The 21603-nt window shown below is 36.2% G+C and overlaps 1 long non-coding RNA gene across 1 annotated transcript in view; it reads right to left on the bottom strand.

Annotated features, from left to right (window-relative positions):
• The window catches only part of LOC137769466 (uncharacterized), a 107142-nt gene that overhangs the window by 10419 nt on the left and 75120 nt on the right, over nt 1-21603 (bottom strand). Inside the window, exon 3 of the long non-coding RNA XR_011074976.1 lies at nt 58-134. This is a non-coding gene — a long non-coding RNA (uncharacterized lncRNA). The remainder of the gene's footprint in view (nt 1-57; nt 135-21603) is intronic.

The following is a 21603-nucleotide window of genomic DNA, read 5'->3' as shown; positions in this document are numbered from 1 at the left end:
TTTCAGAGCACAGAATGGGGAGATGTACGGTGTTTCCGTAATTAAAAACTGCCTTACCTGCTGTTGGATCTTTGACATCAATTTTTGGTTTTTGGAAGCTGGACCCTCCTCTTCCACAGGTAGGTGAAAAAGTCCTGTAATAATAAAGTACACACTGAAGTATGCATTTCTGGGTATGAAAAGGAAGGTAAGGAGGTCCTTGATGATGCAAGACTGTCTCTGTCTAGATTCTTTGCTCCTGAGGAAAGAACGGCCGCTAGTGCAGTGGGGCTATTGTTTGAGGAAGTCAGGCCCGGCTCTCCTTGGACATCTTGACAGCGTTTGTGGTTGGACCGTTGCTTACAGTCTCTCCCTTCTCCTCATCTCCCTTCTCTCCCTCACTTAACCATTTACTATTAATGGTTTAAATATAGTATCTAGTTCATTAATTTGCATTTTCTAAGATGGTATAATGAAAAATAAATCAGTTACTTCCCAATCCAAAGCACTTCTCTGGTTACATTGTGAGTATTTACATAGGATTAGAGAACTTGACTCACTGCTTCATCTGATATATTTGCTCTTACAACTCTTTCATCTTATGTTACTCTTTCTGTTCTACGTGCTTTTGTATTTCCTTTTAATCTGGCTTTTTCTATTTGGATTATAATAATTTTGCTTTTATTTTCTATAGAGTTTTGGAAGATATATGTGCCCATTTCTAATTCAACCACACTTTAGATTCAAAACCTAACAACCAGTTAAGTTTTAAAGATAATAACGATTTTAAGATCATATCAGAGGCATGATCTGATATTTTCATCTATTTAAGATGAAAATTTAATCCACCTTTCCTCCCCACAATTTTCCCCACCTATTGACTAATCCCCTTCTTGGTCTTTTTTAATATATATAGAGTGTGATTCAATTTTAGATTGCTGAATTCTTGGTTTGACATAATATGCCATTGTCATTTTTGACATTTGTATGCACTGTTGTAAGTGATCGGGGTCAGTGATCAAAACTAGGTAAAGGTTACATTTCATCTTTTTGAGGTTTTTTAAATTTTATTTTAACCACTCAACCCACTTGTGCAGTAGAATGGATATGTTACAGAGAAGTAATTAACCTGTATCTAACAGATATCAAGTGGAATATGTCCAGCCATAGATTATCTAAAGCTAAGAGTCCCAGCTCTTGACACTCTGAGATCTTTAGTTTTTTAAAGTGTCAGATTTCTGATTTCTCCAATCAGAAATACCACCATCAGGATCTGTTTCTTCATTATAATCATCACAGATGTGCTTAATGATTAGATATGGGTTGCTAACTCCCACAGGCTCCCGTAACTTTTGGGCTTCCTCATCAAATGCCTATTTGTACAGCCCTAGAACTAGTCGTTTACATTTGGGAGATCTCAAGACTTCAATTTTCTTTTACTTTTTCAGTAATAAGAGTTTTCATTCAAATAAATTTTTATTTTTAAGACAATGAAAGGTGTGCTGTATTTCATAAGAAATCTTACAATATTTCATAGGAATATTTCATAAGGATATATTTCATAAGAAATTTTAAAATATTTCATAAGAAAAACTTCTTATGAAATATTTAACTTTATATATGTGCTGTACATAAATGACATTTTAAAAACATTTTCAACCTTTTTTATTGAGATAACATTTACATAAAATAATAGCACTCATCTTAAGCAGATGAGTTCTGACAAAGGTCAAAACATTCCCACCATCACAATCAGGATAGTACTCCAAAAGGTCTGCAGTCTATCCCACCTTCCTTTGAAGTCAGTCAACTACTGCTCTGCTTTCTGTCACTATAGATTAGTTTTGTCAGTTCTGGAATTTCATAAAAATAGAATAACATAGTAGTATGCACTCTTTTATGCCTGGCTTCTTGTATTCAATATGTTTTTGAGATCCATCTGGAATTTGTTTCCATTTTTTGCTGAGCAACATTCTGTTATATGGACATACAACAATTTGTGTAACAATTCACCTGTTGATAAGCACTGGGCTGTTTCCATTTGGGGTGATAATAAATAAAGCCACTAAACATTTATATGCAAGACTTTGTATCAACATACATTTCATTACATTAAAGTGAATTACTGGGTTCTCTGGTAACTCAGTGCTTAACTTTAAAAGAAACTTGCTAAATGTTCTCCGAAAGGGTCATACCATCGTACTTTCCTGCCAGCAATACGTGCAAGTTCTAATTGTTCCACTTGCTCAACAAGTTTTGTTTTTATTTAGTGGTGTTTTTATATTTCAGCCATGCTGGTGGGTATGTAATGGTATCTCATTATGACTTGATTTGCATTTTCTGTTGATTAATTATGTTGGGGAACTTTTCATATGTATTTTGGCCATTCGCATATCTTCTTTTGTGAAGCATATACTCAAATCATTTGCCCATTTTTATTGGGCTGCTTGAGTCCTTATTATTTTAAGGGTTCTTTATATAGTCTAGGTATAAATTCTTTGTCAAATATATGGATTGTACACATTTTCACCCAGTCTTCAGTTTGCTTTTTTACTTTTTTTTAATGGAGTCTTTTAAAGAGCATTAATTTTTAGTTTTCATGAAATCCAAGTTATTAAATTTTTCTCTAGAGCTAGTGCTTTTATCATGAAACATTGTCTACTCCAAGGGTGAGAAGTTTTCTTCTACATTTTTTATTACTTTTTTATTTATTTATTTATTTATTTTTGGCTGTGTTGGGTCTTCGTTTCTGTGCGACGGCTTTCTCTAGTTGCAGCAAGCGGGGGCCACTCTTCATCGCGGTGCGCAGGCCTCTCACTGTCGCGGCCTCTCTTGTTGAGGAGCACAGGCTCCAGACGCGCAGGCTCAGTAGTTGTGGCTCACGGGCCTAGTTGCTCCGCGGCATGTGGGATCCTCCCAGACCAGGGCTTGAACCTGTGTCCCCTGTATTGGCAGGTGGACTCTCAACCACTGCGCCACCAGGGAAGCTCTACATTTTTTATTACTTTTATCTTCACATAAAATATTTAATTTTCTGCCAGTGTTCCTTTTATTGTATTTTTAGATTTTTTGCAATTCTTTCCAATTGTTAAAGCTAGTATTCATCAAATACTTGTAATGTAGAGGGATTTAAAAATAAATGATCTTACATAAATTTCAAAACAATCCAAGTTAATTAAATATTATTTTTATTCTCACTTTAGAGAAGAGGAATGTGAAACACATTTAATAGGCCACAAACAGGCTGTTTTGTTTAGCCTAAAGTTCAAATTCAATCATGTATAAGCCAGAATGACTTCCCCATACCTCAATATATGAAAATTTCTTCCATTATTTTCCCTTTTAAATTGCAAATCTTTCTATAGAAATAATTGACAATCAATATATTTTTTCAACGTTGCCACAGTGTCTCAGTTGCCTGCTCTGGGTCCATTCATGTCCCTCAGTGCCAGGCTTACTTTTTGTTTATATATCGGCCTAGTTGTTCACATTGGGGGGAAACTAATCAGACATAACAAGTACACAGGTATGCTGACAGGGAAACAGTTTACAGACTATACACTTTATCAATCATACCCAATTGTCAAACAAACATTGTACATGTTCTTCAAGCAGTAGACTTAAAGCCAGCAGTGATACACATCATAAGTAGTTATACTCTGTGACAACTTCACTAGACAATTTATAACTAGAACTATAACTGACAATATAATACCAGAACATATTCAAATTTTAGAAACTTCATATAACTTTTAGAACACTTATATTAATGATATTTACCCATATAGTATAACCTAAGAATGTTTATCTTTATTATTTGACGTTTTCCGTGTAATTTAACATACCAAATAATCCTAATTTGTTTAGAAAAACTTTGTTCTCTTAACAGAGAGAAAACCAAACTCAGCCTTGCATCAGTTTACTATTAGTAGCAAAACTTATTCACCTAATTAAATTCGATCTAATCTTAATCAGTCTTAACAATGTACAAAATTCTTTTTTCAAAGTTCCTTTTCTTACAAACTTTTTATCACTTTCTTTTATCACTTACCTTTTATCACTTTCATTTCATCTGTATTAATTTGTCCCTTATTTTTTTCCCATCCAGAAACAACCAGGTTTAGGAATAAATTAATTCTTCTTTTATCCCTCAACAAAAATATTTTCATTTTTTATACCTTCTCTGGCCAACAACATATATCCTACTTGTTGTACACACTGAAATGGTTCCCTTATCATTCTTACGTATTACAGTTTTTAATCTTTAAAAGACCTTAACAAAACCAAGAAACAAGTAATTGAACTATTTGTTATGTCAGCATTTTCTGATTGGCAAACTTAAAAACATATTCCATAACCTCTAAAAGCATATATTTTTTTCCATAGCACAATTTCTCTTTAATGTGGTACAAGATGCATGCTGAATGAACCCAAACATCTTCTGAAGTTCTAGTAATTAACCCAAGGCAGAAGTCTCAGGCAAAGTGGGTTGTGTTTGTATTTCAAAGACATAATAAAAGTTAACTTCAAGTTTTCTCCTAGGCATATTTTTGTTCTCTCAGGGTCAGAATTCTGAAAACATTATTTTATCAAGCTAGACTTCTCTAACTGCATATGCAAAAAGAACCAATTTTGGAGTTTCAAAAGTGTTTCATCTTAACCAGTTTTCTCTGGAGTCTGAAGAATAGTGTTGCCATACATTATTTTTTAAAAATCATCTTTCTTTTTTTTAGTCATAGGTTCATAGCTAAAATTTTGTTAATGAATTGAACCTGAATTTCCCATTTTACAAAAAAACAAAGATACCAGTCACACAAATGGAATGTACATTCACACACCAGAAGACAAAACTGTCACAAACCCTCCAAGAGGATGATCGATATGGAGGCCCAAACAAACACTTCCCCAAAACAAACGGTCCTTGACATCAGACACACTCCAGAATCAATTGGCAGAATACCCAAATAGCACTTCATGCTCAAAAGAGAAGTTTGCCTGGGTGCACAACAGTGGACTTACTCAGTCTTGGATGCTTTTCAACTCTCCAGATGCATGTCTCCATTCCACCAAGGAAAAGTGTAAATTGGCAACCAGTGCTAAGCAGAGGAGAAACAGGGAGCATTCCCAAAACAAATGGTTTCAGCAGCTGTTAGGAAGTTCCCCCCAAAATCCCCCTCCTGGGGCCATCTAGCCACGAGCAGCAGGTGTCTCACAGCTATCCTGGTGCACTGTTATGGTGGCGGCCCCAGGGAGCCAGATATTGTGAGAATGCAGCAGCCCCGCTTTTGGGTGCCAGAAAACTGTTACTGAAAGTAGGGTCTGGCTGCCCACCTCTTAAAGGCCAATAAAGAGGCAAGGTTGGTATAAAAGAAAGTTTGCTTTATTTTGGAGGCTGGAAACAGGGGGAGGGGGTGACTCATTTCCCCCCACTGACAGTTAGTGGGCAAAAGCTTTTATAGATGGAGGGAGGGGGCTACGTGCAGAAACAGCACAGTCAGCTCTGACAGCCGTCTTGAAATCGGTCATGCAGTGGTCTAAGCAGTATCATCTTGATTGTTTTCAGTACAGTTAGTCTTTTGTTCCAGGGTTGGTTTGTTCTCATTTCTTTGAGGCCAGTTCTCAGAATTGTGGCAGCTTATGTCATGGCTATAGTCCAGTCATCATGTAGTTAACTTCTTCCACCTGGTAGGGGTTTCAGTATCTACAAGATAGCTCAAAGGTTATGGCTCAGAATATTATCTATAGCCCTTGACGAGGAAATAAAGGTCCTTGACTTTGCTTGATGACTAAACTATTATTATTTGGTCTCATTTGACTGTTTTCCTTTGCTTCTGCGTTTTCTCACTTCCCTGATTAAAGTTATTCTTTGACTAAAGTTTTTCTATAGACAAAAGGCAGGTGGAGGACATGGGGGATAGGACCATAGGGTTTGGCTCTGTTTCACCACTAAATATGAGGTCTCATGTAGTTATGTTTTTCTTGTTCAAATACAATAAAATCACACTCTTTTATTATATTCAGACTTAAGTTATCAATATAAAGTGTGTTCTTCCCTTGTGAGATTTTCACATACCTCATAAGTGTGTAAATACAGGTTTTCATCTACCTCGATAGTTGAGAGGCAAATGGAGGTCCATGGCTCCTAGTCAAATTTCCATTTTCCTTGTAGTTCTACCTTTCTGAGATAACATCATTTCTTGACCCAATTGCCTGATTACTGGTATTCTAAATCAGTTCAGTCTGTGAAGGCTAAAATTTTCATTAAATATTTCTTCAGAAATTTCCCTACATTATAAGCCCCAGCAATATTTTTTACTTGCTGAGTTGAAACATACAAATTTGCAGTCCGCTCCCTCACAGATGGACTGCTTAGTGCCCAGTTGTTTTCTGGAAATTACTATCTGTGAAGGGTTATATGAGGAAGATGAGGTAATGTGAGGAAGCAAGTTCTAGTTGTCTTGAAACACGAAAAGATCAGGGTAGAAGGACAGCTGCTCACACCTTAAGTATCTGAGTTTAAACAATGTCCAGTGTTTCCCAGGCATCTTCTGTTGCATGAAGCAAAGCTCTAGTAAAATTTTCTCAATCCAGCTCTAACTATGTAAGTATCTATGTAGGAGGATCAACAATGCAGGCTCCGGAAATAAGTTGTTAACTATTGCTGTTTGGTGGTAATGGAATATCTGTTTTGTGCAGTTTTGATTCTTTGTAAGTATTTTAGTGAGAGTTTAAAAGAACCACCACTGGGGTTACTCATCACACACCATTTTAAAGCAGAATTTCCTTAAGCTATTTCTTCTCATTCTTAAAACTCTTTTACTTTATTTTGTATTTTTATATTTATCTCACATTTCTCAATTCTTTCAGTTTGAAACACATATCTAGCTAGTTTTCAGCTGATTCTAAATTTCACATTTTATTTAGACAATTTTTATTTTAATTTTATCATAATCTCATTTTTGGATTCTACTTCTAGCTTAGCATAATTCTTTTTCTTTTATCTACAATTAAATATCACTTTTCATTTTTGAAGGCCACTATAATTTCTAGTTTTAATTTTTTTCAATGAAAATGGAATCCATATTTTCTTTATTCCTTATTTTTTTTCTTTAATAAATGAGAGAAGCATCTGGAAATACCACTAAAAAGTGTATGACATTTTCCAAATAATTTATGTAGATACTTCACATAAAGAGTCTAGCTTTGTTCCCCACATCTTCTTAAGTCACTAGGGGCCACACATAGTGACTTCCTTCCAAACAATATAGTATGATTTAGGGGAAAATAATAATTTTAAAGTAGAGAAATTTGACAAACACTACCTCAGCCAGGTGATCAAGGTTAATATCAACAGTGATAACACATGGTGATGGTATGCACCCTTGCTATATGATGGAAATAGCACTTTATTTCTTCCTCCCAGTATTCCATATCCCCAGTCTTATCATGGGAAAAACATCAGACAAATTCCATTAGAAGGATATTGCACAAAATATGTAACCAGTACTCCTCAAAATTGTCAGTATCATGAAACAAGTTAACTGTGTGAAACTGTCACAGACAAGAGGCACTTAAGGAGACATGATACTAAATGTAATGTGGTCTCCTGGATGGGATCATGGAACAGAAAGAAAAACATTAGGTAAAACCAAGGAAATCTGAATAAACCATGAGTTTTAGTTAATAATAATATATTGATATTGGTTCATTAACTATGACAAATGTACTAATGTTAATAATAGAAGAAACTGGATGTGGAGTATATGTGAACTCTTATGTTTGCATTTTTTCTGTAAATCTAAAACTGTGTAAAATAAAAAGGTTTTAAATAAAAGTATATGACATCAATTACATAAATAGATAGGAGTCTTATGGTATCAAAAATATATCTGGACACAAAGTAGGCTCCAAATAAATGATTGTCAATTGATTTCAATTCAATGAAACAAATACTTAACCTGTGCTTCAAAAGACCTGTCTGATAGGATACATCCCACACAGAACTCTGCTGTCTATGGGGGTGACATGACTTATAGTTAAACTATAGGCTAGTTCTATAGGCATTCTAAATTCCAACAGAGAATTTGATTATATTTACACTGATGTTGCAGGCACATTACTAAATCTTTATTGGCCACAGAAGTTTCCAGAGACAAATGGAGAAAATTAAACCAAAAATCTTTCTGATTTATGGTTTCAAATATTTATCATATATCACAGCTGATGGCAGAATTAAGGTTATCTACCCAGTTACCACTCTCATTAACACTGTAGAGTTTGATCCCTAGTCACCGTTACCTTCTCCTGACCTATGACCTATGACAGTTATGCTACAAGGTTTCATACAGCACTATTCATGATGATTGCTATAATCTAGTTCTCTCAATTCTTTGTTTATATTAATCTCTATGTATATTTATAGGTATTAATCTCTGTTTATATTAAATTTTTATAACAAATGATAGAAGTTTTTCTTTAGGACATTGTAAAAAGTGGCATAAAGTTTTATAAATTAAATTTTCCCCATTCTTTTCTCTCTGCTTATGACAATTACATTTTACAATTTCAGCTTTGACCATTTTCCCTTGACAATTACATTCAGTGATGGCGGTTAATGGTTGCCCAAGTTAGAAACAAGAAAGTTGACTCCCAAAAAGTTAAAGTGAAATGGATTTTGTGGTTTAATGTTTATTATATTTGTATTTAATATTCAATTGATGTTTAATATATTAATATTAAATTAATGCATTCAATAATTTCATATTAAATTAACACATAAAACTAGGAACCATTCTCTTAACAAATAACATTTTTTCTATTTTTCTTGTGGCCCTACATTTATTGCTAAAATAAATCTAGTTTATTGAACCTTAATTTAGAATGAAACACAATGTATATTTAACACTTTTACATAGTCCATATAATTCATGATCCTTTTGGAACACTTAAAAAGTAGTAGCTGCAGAAACTCAGCCTGGAGGAGAAATATTAGTTGGCAAACAGCTGTTAGAAAAGTTTATGATAAAACAAGAAAATACTTTGATTTCCAACATAGATGGGTATGTTTATATAAAAATATTTTTTTCAAAGGACTGGTTATGCACATAAGAATTAACATAAGCACATATTAATAAAAATGGGCAGCACATATGCTGCTAAGTCTAAAGTTTCTATGACACCAGTTTAACAAAACAAGAGTTGTTATACCTTGTTTTCCTAGTGAAAGCTGGACCCCCTGACTATCAACAAGGTGCAGTTAACATCAGGATTCTAGCTACTGCGGTCACGGCTTTTACAAGGCAGAAATAAGAAACATTTATTATCTGAAACAGTCTCTGGTGCTGAGTTCCTTCCGTTGTAAACCTCATAGGCAGCTGACTCTACAGGATGAACTAGAGATGCCTTAATGATGACCGTCCAAGGTCATTGAAGGAGCCTAGGTAAAGACTAAAAAATGTGGCTCCGGGTAAGACAGGAACCCTACTTCTTTTGCAGACGTTCACAAACACACGCATATTGCGATTTATGTAACACTTTATCTTTTTTATTTAATTGAGTAAAGAAATGTTGCATTAAAATTGGGAAAACTGACCCATTCCCCTCTCCTAATCAGGCACAGATCTTGGTATTGTTAAGGATACAGTTCTTGGAGATTACAGTAGGAAGTACAGTCGTCCCACGGTGTCCACAGGGCATTGGTTTTAGGACACCTGCGGATACCAAAATCCACGGATGCACAAGTCCCTTATATAAAACGGTGTAGGACAGTGGCCCTCCATACCCACAGGTTCTGCATCTTCTGACTGGTTGAATCCGCCAATGTCCAACCCACGGAGGACCAACCATATCTATGCTTTTAAGCCACAAACATTTTTTCACTTAATTATTTTCAGTCTTATTCCCCGTATGCATTGATTCTTGTTTTCTTCTTATTGAAAGACATTACTCAAAAGCATTTTCCAGGAGGTCTTTGTGTGTTAAACTTCTGACCCTTTGTATGATTCCAAAATACACTTGTCACACTCATGTTTAAGTGTTGCAGTTTTATTTTACTGTGGAGAAATCTGATGTGCATTCAATTCTTGTTCTTCTGCGAGTCATCTGTTCTTTCTTTTAAGAAGATTTTAGACTTTTTTCTTTGTCTTCATTGTTATTGAACCTCAAGATGTGTTTATTCCTCTTATCTAACTTAATTAGTGTGAAAGATTTTTCATAAAGATAACCTCAGTAAGTTATCCTTCCATGTTTGCTGCTTTGCAATGTGTTTTTAATGCTCCTCCTTTCAAGAGGAAGAGTTTATTTCTCCATCCCTAAATCTAGGCTTAGCCATGTGATTTATTTTGTTAATAGAAAATTAGCAGATGTGATGCAAGTTAAGCCTTGACCAGCACGTGCTCATTCTGCCCTGTTTTGCAGCTTTCAGAATCCCCAGATTGTGTGAAGGTGTGAATGAGGCTGAGATAGCCCACTGTAGAGACCACATGGAAGACAACCCAGGGGTCTTGGTTTACAACCTGACACCTGCCAAAAATGTGAGGGAGGGCTTCCTAGGCTGAGTCCCCGCCAAGCTGACAGCCAAATGCAGGTCCACGAGGGAGCCCCGGAGAGGCCAGCAGTAAAACCACCCCAGGTAAACTTCTTTGAGGGTATTAGCTATTTCTTGCAACCGTCATCCAAGTCCTATAGGACACTTTCAGCTTTTCAAGAAATTCCCATTATACTTGTATTAATATGCATATCCCTATGTGATCTAGTTCTTTGTAAATTTATCACTATCTATAATTATATCTTTAACATATTTTCCTTTATTTTTATTGTTGGATTTGTCTCTAGAATATAAAGTCAATTTTTCTTGCTAATGGCTACATCCTCTGAGCCAAAACAGTCTCTGCTAGAGTAGGTTCTCAACAACTATGTTGAATTAATATTAAATTTCAATAAATATAGGAAGTAAATTAGATACATCTGTATCTGGAGTCTTTATTACTACATGAGTCTGATTTTTTTTATGAGTCGTTTTTTAAAAACAAGTTCCCAAATTTAAAAAAAATTGTTTTTTTAAATTTCCATTACCAATCTCTGAGATAAATATTATTTTCTCCTTTTGTAGATGAGGAAAATACAGCTCATAGTTTTAGAACCATGCCTAATGTCACACAATTAAAAACTCATGGAGCATTTTGATATGAGATCTGTCTGACTCCAAAGCTTTCTCTCAATAGATCATTTTGCTTTTATGAAAGCTTGAATTTACTGTGTGACTACAAACTTCACTGTTTTGTCTCTCAATTTCTCTCTGTTTCCAGACATTGGAAAAAGTTTTAGGAGAGTACCGATTGTAAAAATAGTGAAATAAGTCAGAAAGAGAAAGACAAATACTGTATGACATCACTTACATGTGGAATCTAAAAAAATACAACAAACTAGTGAATATAACAAAAAAGAAGCAGACTCACAAGCATAGAACAAACTAGTGATTACTAGTGGGGAGAGGGAAGGGGGAGGGGCAATATAGGGGTAGGGGAGTAAGAGGTACAAACCATTGGGTGTAAGATAGGCTACAAGGATATATTGTAAGACATGGGGAATATAGCCAATATTTTGTGATAGCTGTAAATGAAAAGTTACCTTTAAAAATTGTATAAAAATGTTCTTAAACAATGGCATTGTGGGAAATTCTCTGGCGGTCCAGTGGTTAGGACTCCACACTTTCACTGCTGAGGGCCCAGGTTTGATGCCTGGTCGGGGAACTAAGATCACACAACCTGTGCAGTGTGGCCAAAAAAAAGAAGAAAAAGGCATTGTGGAGCAAAGAAAAAAATACAGAAATATTTTCTGCCATATGATTCAAGAAATTAAGATAACATTTATTCAATGTACTTAATTATTTGCTGCTAATTTTATGTGAAGTATTTCATTTCTATGCTTTCTATAAATATGCATAGAATAAAGGAGCTTTTTTTCCCGGAATGAAATAGAGTGTAGTATCCAGGCACTTAATAAGGGTAGCACAATGATGAGAGTTGAATTCTATTACTATGGTCAGTATTCACCAAATAAAGATTATTAGGGCAAAACTGAAAAAAAAATAGTGTTCAACTAAACTTATGCTAATTCTTGATGCCTTTTATCACATAAAATTCCGACATCTTATTTCTTTCTTTTTCTCTCTAGATCCAAGATAGTCATTTACCCTTCTCACTCATTCAATTCCATTTAAGGAAAAATATAAACACTGACACTATGAAAAAAAAAATAGAGTATCCCTCTTTTTATTAGTGTGCTGTGATGTGGATTTGCTCCTTATAAATTTTCCCCAAACTTTTTCCTTAGTGATGAAATATTGTAATTCAAATAAAAAATGTATAATTTTCATTATTATCACAATGCTTTGGGCTTTGCCAATGGAGAACTAAACAGGTTTCTTCTGCATGTTTTCTAAATGTCTCCAGCTGTGTTTCTCAGAATCAGACCAGACAATGGCTAGACAGACAGTCACATCAAAGTGGCATCTTATACACAAAGAAGACTCCCTCCTCCAGCAGCCCCTAACAGAGGGTCTGTGAGAATGAGATCATGCCAGCGAATTCTGTTTGCCTTGCTTTTTTCTTTATTTTCTTAACCGGGAAAGTGTTTGTCCATGAAATGGTTTGGCAGGGTCTGTTATTCCAAAGGCTTTCTTAAACTAATAGTCCTGATTTCAAGCCTCAGAAGAAAAGCAATTATATTTGAATATAGAGTATTCTCTACTGTGAATTGGCAAATTACTTTTTCTTTTTAAGAAAAAGTAAATTCTAAATTCTAAATTCTAGATTCTAAATTCATTTCCCTATTCCCATTTAGGTCCAAGTATGATACAATCAGTGAAAATCCTATCAAATTGGTTATTTTTTATCAGAAGTATAATATTATTTGGGGTTGAATGGGTGCCTCAGTTCTCTGAAAAGCTCTCATACAGCCCAGTTTCATTAGGGAACACCCTGGAAAGGAGAATCAATAGCGGATTTGTTTTCCTAAGCTCACTACCTGTTAGGATCTGTCAAACACACTTGTTCTCCATACAAGCCATTTGGAATGTTCACTTCCAAAATAACTGGACTGAAATTAGGAAAAAAATGTTCCCATCCCATTTCGTCCTTTTTTCCCCATCCAACTCTCCCTGCAAAGTGGCTAGGATCTATGGCTAAGAAAATAGTAACACACTCACAAGCTGTGAAGGGTAAAGAAAATTACTACTCAAAATGTAATTCACTTGCCAACCACAATTCACTACTTGAACAACCAGCTATTGATTCATCTAATCATATTCTCACATTCCTAGGAACATTTTTCAAAAGCCTGAAGGCTCTTGAGCAGATTCTTCTTAAACTAGTACTTGCCATTGGCAGATGAACCACAATTTTTAGCCTACACGGCTTTGTACGTGCTGCCCTTTTTTTCAGGAATACCCACTTTTATTCACCTGGTGAATTTCTATTGAACCTCATCTCAGGTGCATCATTCCCAGAAAACTTTCCTGCTAACTCTTCACTCTAGTCATTCCTGGTAGATGACACCTAGTTGTTCTCAGGTGGTTGTTACACTGATATCTATTATACTTGCATTTTACTTGTTAATTCATCAGTCTCCCATTGTGAGCTCCTTGAGGATAAGTGCTGGGTTTTGCCCATATAATCAACCCCTAATACAGTGTCTAACACATTTTATGGTCAATAAACTTTTGCCACATAAATAAATTAACAAAAGAATTATTAATACATGAGCCAATTAATGCAAAAATTATTTATTCCAGATGACATATTCATTTTTGGTGGACCTTCCAACGTTCATTGTCTACCATCTACCTGACAGCAATTTTCCTCGTACTGGCAGAGAATTAATCCCTCCTACATTTTCAGCCATGTGGATTTGTGGGAATTGGTCCATGAGGACAAATTTAAGCCAAGGAAAGGCTTAAAACGATTTGGATTCTACTGAGAGCCAAAGGAACTGCTTCAGGGACGTGTGTGTGACCTACTCAGAGCTAGTGAGGGTTTGCAATAGTTTGAGGGAAGGTGAGATTCTGTTCTTTTGCAGAACCTGTTGAAAGAGATTATTTTTGTTCTGATGCACATCATCAAGGAAAAATGAATGCAATCTCAAGAGCTACTGGTGACAATTGTGTGATGAAAACAGGAAAACATGCCGAGAATGGAATGTAGAAGGAGAAAGCAGAGTCAGGAAATGGCAAGACAAGCCAGATCCTGCTCACGTTATATAAGCCCGGGGGAAAGATATCCTCAAATTTAGATGTCCCTGGGTTATTCAGTTAGGAGGGTCGATATTATTTTTTTAATTGTTTGAATAGTTTTCTGTTCCTGCAACTTAAATAGTGCTTTTTACTTAAGGAGCTCAATTTTTTCCATCCAAAACTTACTTTAGCTCAATCTCTCATTTGGAAGAATATCTCATCACCTGCTTTAATTCTCCCCTAGGGGTGCAATAGTAGCAGAGTGGAAACGACATGGGTTTTGAATTCAGATAAACAGACATTTTGTTTAAGTCCACCTTTTATTATCTGTGGACACTAGGCAAGTCGTTTTACCATTCTGGGGCTCCTTTTCCTCAACTGTACCTATCTTAGAAGTTGCTGGAGGATTGAACCAGATAAACATATTGAACATTTCTAACTTCATGCCTATGATTTCAAAGGTCATAAAATAATCTAAATCTTTTGTTTTTTCCCTTGTTAGTAAGATATCCTCACTAACTTGAATGGCTTCATGGGAATTCTGACATCTCATTGTGACATCTCAAACTTCTCAAGCATCAGCACCATCTTCATTCGACACTTACCGGTTACCATATTACACCCTGAACTCATCACTATTCAGAGCAGTCCATCCTATTATGTCTTCTATTCTCTTATTCCAGCGTCTTTGCCTGTCCTACCACTCACATCTTCACATCACAGTTTTGCCTTTATTGTAAATGCCAGCTCATCAACTTTCCCAAGTCCACATCCACACTCCGCATTCATTGTTCTTGACCACATGTCTTTGTTTAGTTCCACTTGCACTTATTGAGCACCTACTATATGCCAACTTTAGACAGACAGAGCTGAGTAAGACATGGGTTCCTTACCATCTAGAACAGATTCTAAATTAGGTAAATTTAATAAACAGTCAAAAATGATGAGAGAGAGATGTGTGCATGGGATGATACAGGTGCACCCTGAAAAAGAAACTAGTATGGAAGCAGACAATCAAAATAGGAGGCAATTGTAATCATCCTGGGAAGAGGTGACAGTGCTTGACTCAAGGTGGTGCAAATGGAGGAGGTGAGACATTGACAGAATTAATAATCTCTTCTTCATGCCCTATTGGAAATTCTGCCGCTTTTTTTTTTTTTTTTTTTTTTGGCTTAAAACAACAGAAATTTATTCTCGCACAGTTCTGGAGGCTGAAATTCTGAAATCAAGGTGTTGGCAGGGCCTTGCTCCCTCTGAAGGCTCTAAGGAAGAATCTTTCTTTGTCTCTTCATTCTTTATTCTTATGGATCTCCTGTCCCTCATTACCTGGTAGAAGAATGTACCTCCAGGTGCTTTATTCCCAAAATAAAACAAGTAGTCAGACTATGCTATCATTTTCTTTAACCCAATGGACTATTCTCTTGAAATACTTCTTTATTTTGACCAAATAATGTTTACCTTTGTAATTTTCCTGAAAGCGTAAGGCTGATTTATAAAGAAAAAGGTCAGAAAGATCAAAGTTATAGGTATGTACACAATGGTAATATTTGAATTGTCAATTTATTTGTAATCACTCTGCTAAAAATTGCTACAGCAGTTTTCCTTTCAACCTGTTTTTATCAAACATTGTCACTCACAATGAAAATACTTAATGAACAGATCTATCATGAAAGCGTGCAAAATATGCTTTTACTTAAAAACCAAAATTGTTGATTGGTATCATATTTAACAAAACATCCTGGAGGTTATCTATGTTCCCAAGTGGCAGACATATTTTTTATCCTATATACTATGAAACAGCATGCAGAAACCACTTATATTATATTTGAAGAACATGTAGTTTAGCAATTACATTTTGGAGTACATGTTCTCCTAGAACATAAACTCAAATATTATTAGGTGATGGCCTGCTTAGTTTGATGCTTCTACTTTACCGAAATTATTAACTTTACTCAGATTCCACTACGCATCAGGCAAGGCATGTAGCGTTAAAATGATAGAGCCCTTCTTGCATATTGCTTCAGAATAAAACCTAAAATATATTCTGAATTCTATTAATTACGTAGAATCCAATGCTTTATAGTAGCTGATAAATGGAAAACAAAATTTGCTTGGTTTTTATGACTTCCTAACTCCCACACTGAGTTAACAATTGAGCACCTTATTTTTCCATTTGAATTTCTCAAGTCATGGCACTTCTGATAGGAACAAAAAAGTATGGGGTGGTGAACAAGGGCAGAACAATAAATCAGTGTTATTGATTCCTTGCATTTCTGCAAGGTTTTAAGTGCTTGATGAGTCATCAATTATCCAAAGCTTTATGACTGCCCATTGCAAGAAAACTTGACTTTACAAACTCCATCTATTAAGACGTAACTTATAAAATGTAAGATGTATCTTATAAAAATCAACATCATCATCCATTCATTCATTTGTTAAATAGAACTTTACTGAAAAAGTAATTCTTAAAGGAAGTGAGATAGTAAGCCCCCTTGGGGGAGATGGTTCCAAGCAGAGAAAACAACTAAGGCAAAACAGTGCGGCTGGAGTTTGCCTGGAGTGTTTGGAGAGTCTAAGGAAAGTAGTGTGGGTTACAGCAGAGCCAGCAGTAGGGAAATTCGTGAATGACAGAGCAGAGATGCACTGAGACAGGGGCCTTTTGGGCCATGAGGAAAGACTGCGTTTACTTGGAGTGAATTAGGGAAATACGAGAGAGTTTTGCACAGGGGTATTACGTGATTTGACCCATGTTTTAAACTTTTTTATTTTTATTTTTTTATTTTTTATTTATTTATTTATTTTTTTAAACTCTTAAAGGATCGTTCTGGTTGATGTGTTGAGAAGTGACTGAAGGGAACAATACTGAAAGCCAGTGAGGAGACCACTGCCATGATCCACAGGGAAATGGTGGCAGCAGTAGACGGAGTGAGAGTGGTCATTTTCTCAATACATTTGGAATACATTCAGACAGGATTTGCTGATGGATGGATATAGGGATTAAAAGTAAACTAGAAGAAAGGAATAATTTCAAGATTTACACCAGCAGCTCCCCAGTTCTTAAGCCTTCACCCTTGGACTGGGAGTTTACCATCAGCTGCCATGGTTCTCAGGTCTTTGGACTCAAACTGAATTATACCACAGGCCTTCCTGGCTTTCCACCTTATAGGCAGCAGATTATGGGACTTCTTGGCCTCCATAATTGCATGAGCCAATTCCTTTAACCATATATATATAGAGAGAGAGAGACAGAGACAGAGACAGAGAGACACAGAGAGAGAGAGAGACAGAGACAGAGAGATGGAGAAAGAGAGAGACGTTCTGTTTCTCAAGAGAACCCTGGCCAACACAGTACTGAAAGCCATGGGATTAAATGAGTTCACAAGAGAAGGGAGTACAGGTGAAGAAGGTGATCTCTGGGGAGCGACAGTGTTAAGAGGTCAGGCTGATTAGGTATTATCCAAAGGAACTGAAAAAAAGTGACCAGGGGGATGGGTGGGAAACCAGGAAAATATGATGTCATTATCATTACCATCTCCATCAACATCATTATCATCAATATTAATCAAGCGTATATTTGTTATTCATGAATTAAATCAACTAACTACCTTATGAGAGAGGTACTATTATATCTACCTATCAATTAAATAATTTTTCCAAGGTCAACACTTTATTGAAATATACAGTTTTTTTAAAATATAATAAGGAAAGCATTAGTGAAAACATTTATTTGACTTTATAATCTTCTCAGAGCATCAAATATTTTAACTTTATTATAGCAATCAGTGAACGTTTATTCCATCACCATCTCCTTATCGTTAAAACTTCTGGAATTGAATAAGGAACTCATATCTTGGATTTAAAAACCAACAGGATGTTTTCCCACTGTTTAATAATATTTAGTGAGATTGCTTTTTTGTATCTAATTATGTTTGTGAAAACTTAACATATACAATTTAAAGAATGTCAGCTCTGTGCAAAACATTGTCCTAGACTTATCCGCTTATTCATTTCATTATTATCAAGCCATATGTTTAAGTGCAGCCTATTAAAAACAGATCTTCCCTTGCCATGGATAATACGAACCTTTGTAATTTAATCCAGAAATAAAATTATACAGACAAACTTCCCAGTTTCTGTAATTGTTCTGGGGGTCTCTAAGGATTTATTCATAGCTGCAACCCAAACATTTTTTATTAACTTCATACTGTTAAATGAATTATTTAATTTATCTAAAATTAACAATCCTTCACAAAATAAAAAATCATGCTGTAGGCAAATCCCGCCTCTCAAATAACAATTAAACAATATTCAAGGAGATAAGCTAGAATGATCCCAGGTCTGCAGGCTTATCCCAGGGCCAGTTCAGAAAAGTTCATCCTCAGTGAATTTTTTCTTTCAGGTTGGAGTCACCCTTTCCTGTGTTTGAATGACTAGCATTCTCTTCCACTCAAAACTCCCTTTTTCTGCAAACATCTGAATAAAGTTTTCTGAACATTTGTTTGAAAATCCATTATTCTATCTTAGAGTCTCTAAAGGCGTCATTTATGGCACTGTCCCATAACTTCATCATATTTGAATAAGTGACACATGTGCTCCACAGAAGCTTGTGGCAAGCTCTAACTGGGAGGGAACGCAAGGAGGTGGGTGCAGGTAAGGGGCATTAAGGCTGGCAGCCCAACCAGGAGCCTTGTCAGCATGTCTGCTGGAGTCAACAGAGAATGTGGCTGATAACACACTTCATGTGTACATATAGGAACTGACTAGAATTCAAGGACACACATTAAGAAATGGCGGCTTAGAGGTGATAGGGAAAATGCTTGTAGTCAAGAATCAGACTTGTATCACTTAGGATCATAAGATATGTATCTTATTCAAACAACCCATTATTATCTATATTATTGACGGGTGAGGGCTAAGACTAAAATGATGCTCCAGAATATCATAAAACCTCTTTCCAGCTTCAACTTTCTTCCTCCATTTTTATTAATTTAGTTTACAGGTAACAAAATGGAATCATTTTCTGCCTTCCTTGCACCTAAGAGAAATACTAAGAAGTAGTGAAATTTCAGAAGCACGTAACATAAGAGGCAAGGAAGAAAAATCATTACCACCTGAAATACTTAGTAAATGTTTAAAATAAGTCATCAAAGATAGTGAACATTCAAAAAGTGAAGAAATGCCAAAAAGCATGATGTACAAAAGAAAAAAGTTAGACTTCATTACATTTAAAAACTTCTTCTCTGCAAAAGACTGTTAAGAGAATGAAAAGGCAAGCCACAGACTGAGAGAATGTCTTTGCAAAAGATACCTAATAAAGAACTGGTGTGCAAAATATACAAAGAACACTTAAAATTCAACAATAAGAAAGCAAACAACCAATTAAAGGTGGATAAAAGAGCTGAACCGGCAACTCACCAAAGAAAGTTTACAGAAATCAAACAAGCATATGAAAGGACGTTCAACATCATATATCATTGGGGAACACAAATTAAAACAATGTGATACCACTACATACCTGTTATAAAGCCTAAAATCCAAACAGTGACAACACTAAATGCTGGCGAGGGTGTGGAGCAATAAGAATTCTCATCATTGCTGGTGGGAATGCAAATGACACAGCCACGTTGGAAGATAGTTTGGCCATTCCTCACAGAACTAACCATAGTATTACCATACGATCTGTCAGTTGTGTCCCTTGATATTTATCCAAAGGAGCTGAAAACTTCCACAAAAAAAATCTGTACGTGAATTTTTACAGCACCTTTATTCATAGCTGCCAACATTTGGAAGGAACCAACATGCCCTTTAATAAGTGAATGACTAAACAAACTGTGGTATGCCCAGACAATTGAATATTATTCAATTAAAAAGAGAAATGAGCTATCAAACCATGAAAAGATATGGAGGAACATTAAGTGCATATCGGTAAGTGAAAAAAGCCAATCTGGAAAGGCAACATGCTGTATGATTCCAACTATATGACATTCTGGAAAAGGCAAAACTATGGAGATAGAAAAAAAAGATTCGTGTTACAGGCAGAGATAGAGAGAGAAGGGATGAATAGGTGGAGCACAGGAAATACTTTAGGGCAGTGAAATTATTCTGTATGATACTGTAATGGTGAATACTTGCCATTACACATCTGTCAAAACCCATAGACTATGCAACACAAAGAATGAATCTTAATATAAACTATGCAACTTAGTTAATAGTAATGCATCAGTACTGGCTCATCAATTGTACCAAATATTGCAAGATGTTAATAATAGAGAAATTGGAGGATGGGGGGGATATGTGGGAACTCTCTGTGCTTTAGCTCAATTATCCTATAAACCTAAAACTGATCAATTATTTTTAAAGAGATGAAATGATGCTGGATGCTATAAGCATTCATGAGGACAAATAAACCCAGACTAACAACATTTGTGTTGCTGTTTTGTTTTGTTCTGACTCATTTTAGTGCTTGCTTAGAGTACTTATGCTAGCAAGATATACATAAAAAAGCAAAATAAACAGGTTCAAGATGGCAGAGTAGAAGGAGGTGCACTCACTCCCTCTCGTGAGAGCACCGGAATCACAACTAACTGCTGAACAATCATCGACAGGAAGACACTGGAACTCACCAAAAAAGATACCCCACATCCAAAGACAAAGGAGAAGCTGCAGTGAGATGGTAGGAGGGGCACAATCACAAAAAAAATCAACTCCCATAACTGCTGGGTGGGTGACTCACAAACTGGAGAACAATTATACCACAGAAGTCCACCCACTGGAGTGAAGGTTCTGAGCCCCAGGTCAGGCTTCCCAACCTGGGGGTATGGCAACGGGAGGAGGAATTCCCAGAAAATCAGATACTGAAGGCTAGTGGGAATTGATTGCAGGACTTCTACAGGACTGGGGGAAACAGAGACTCCACTCTTGGAGGACACACACAAAGTAGTGTGATATTGGGGCGCAGGGGAAGGAGCAGTGACCACATAAGAGACTGAACCAGACATACCTGCTAGTGTTGGAGGGTCTCCTGCAGAAACGGCAGGTGGCTGTGGCTATTGTGGGGACAAGGACAATGGCAGCAGAAGTTCTGGGAAGTACTCCTGGGTGTGAGTCCTCCCAGAGACAGCAATTAGCCCCACCAAAGAGCCTGTAGGCTCCAGTGCTGGGTCACCTCAGGCCAAACAATCAACAGGGAAGAAACTCAGCCCCACCCATCAGCAGACAAGCAGATTAAAGTTTTACTGAGCTCTGCCCACCAGAGCAACACCCAGCTGTACCCACCACCTGTCCCTCCCAAGAGTAAGCTTGCACAAGCCATTTAGATAGCCTCATCCACCAGAGGGCAGACAGCAGAAGCAAGAAGAACTACAGTCCTGCAGCCTGTGGAACGAAAACCACAT

Source organism: Eschrichtius robustus, chromosome 9, assembly GCF_028021215.1.
Source record: "Eschrichtius robustus isolate mEscRob2 chromosome 9, mEscRob2.pri, whole genome shotgun sequence".
In the NCBI taxonomy this organism is placed as follows: Eukaryota; Metazoa; Chordata; class Mammalia; order Artiodactyla; family Eschrichtiidae; genus Eschrichtius; species Eschrichtius robustus.
The sequence above is the reverse complement of the archived record's forward strand: the minus strand, read 5'-3'. Positions and strand labels throughout refer to the sequence as shown.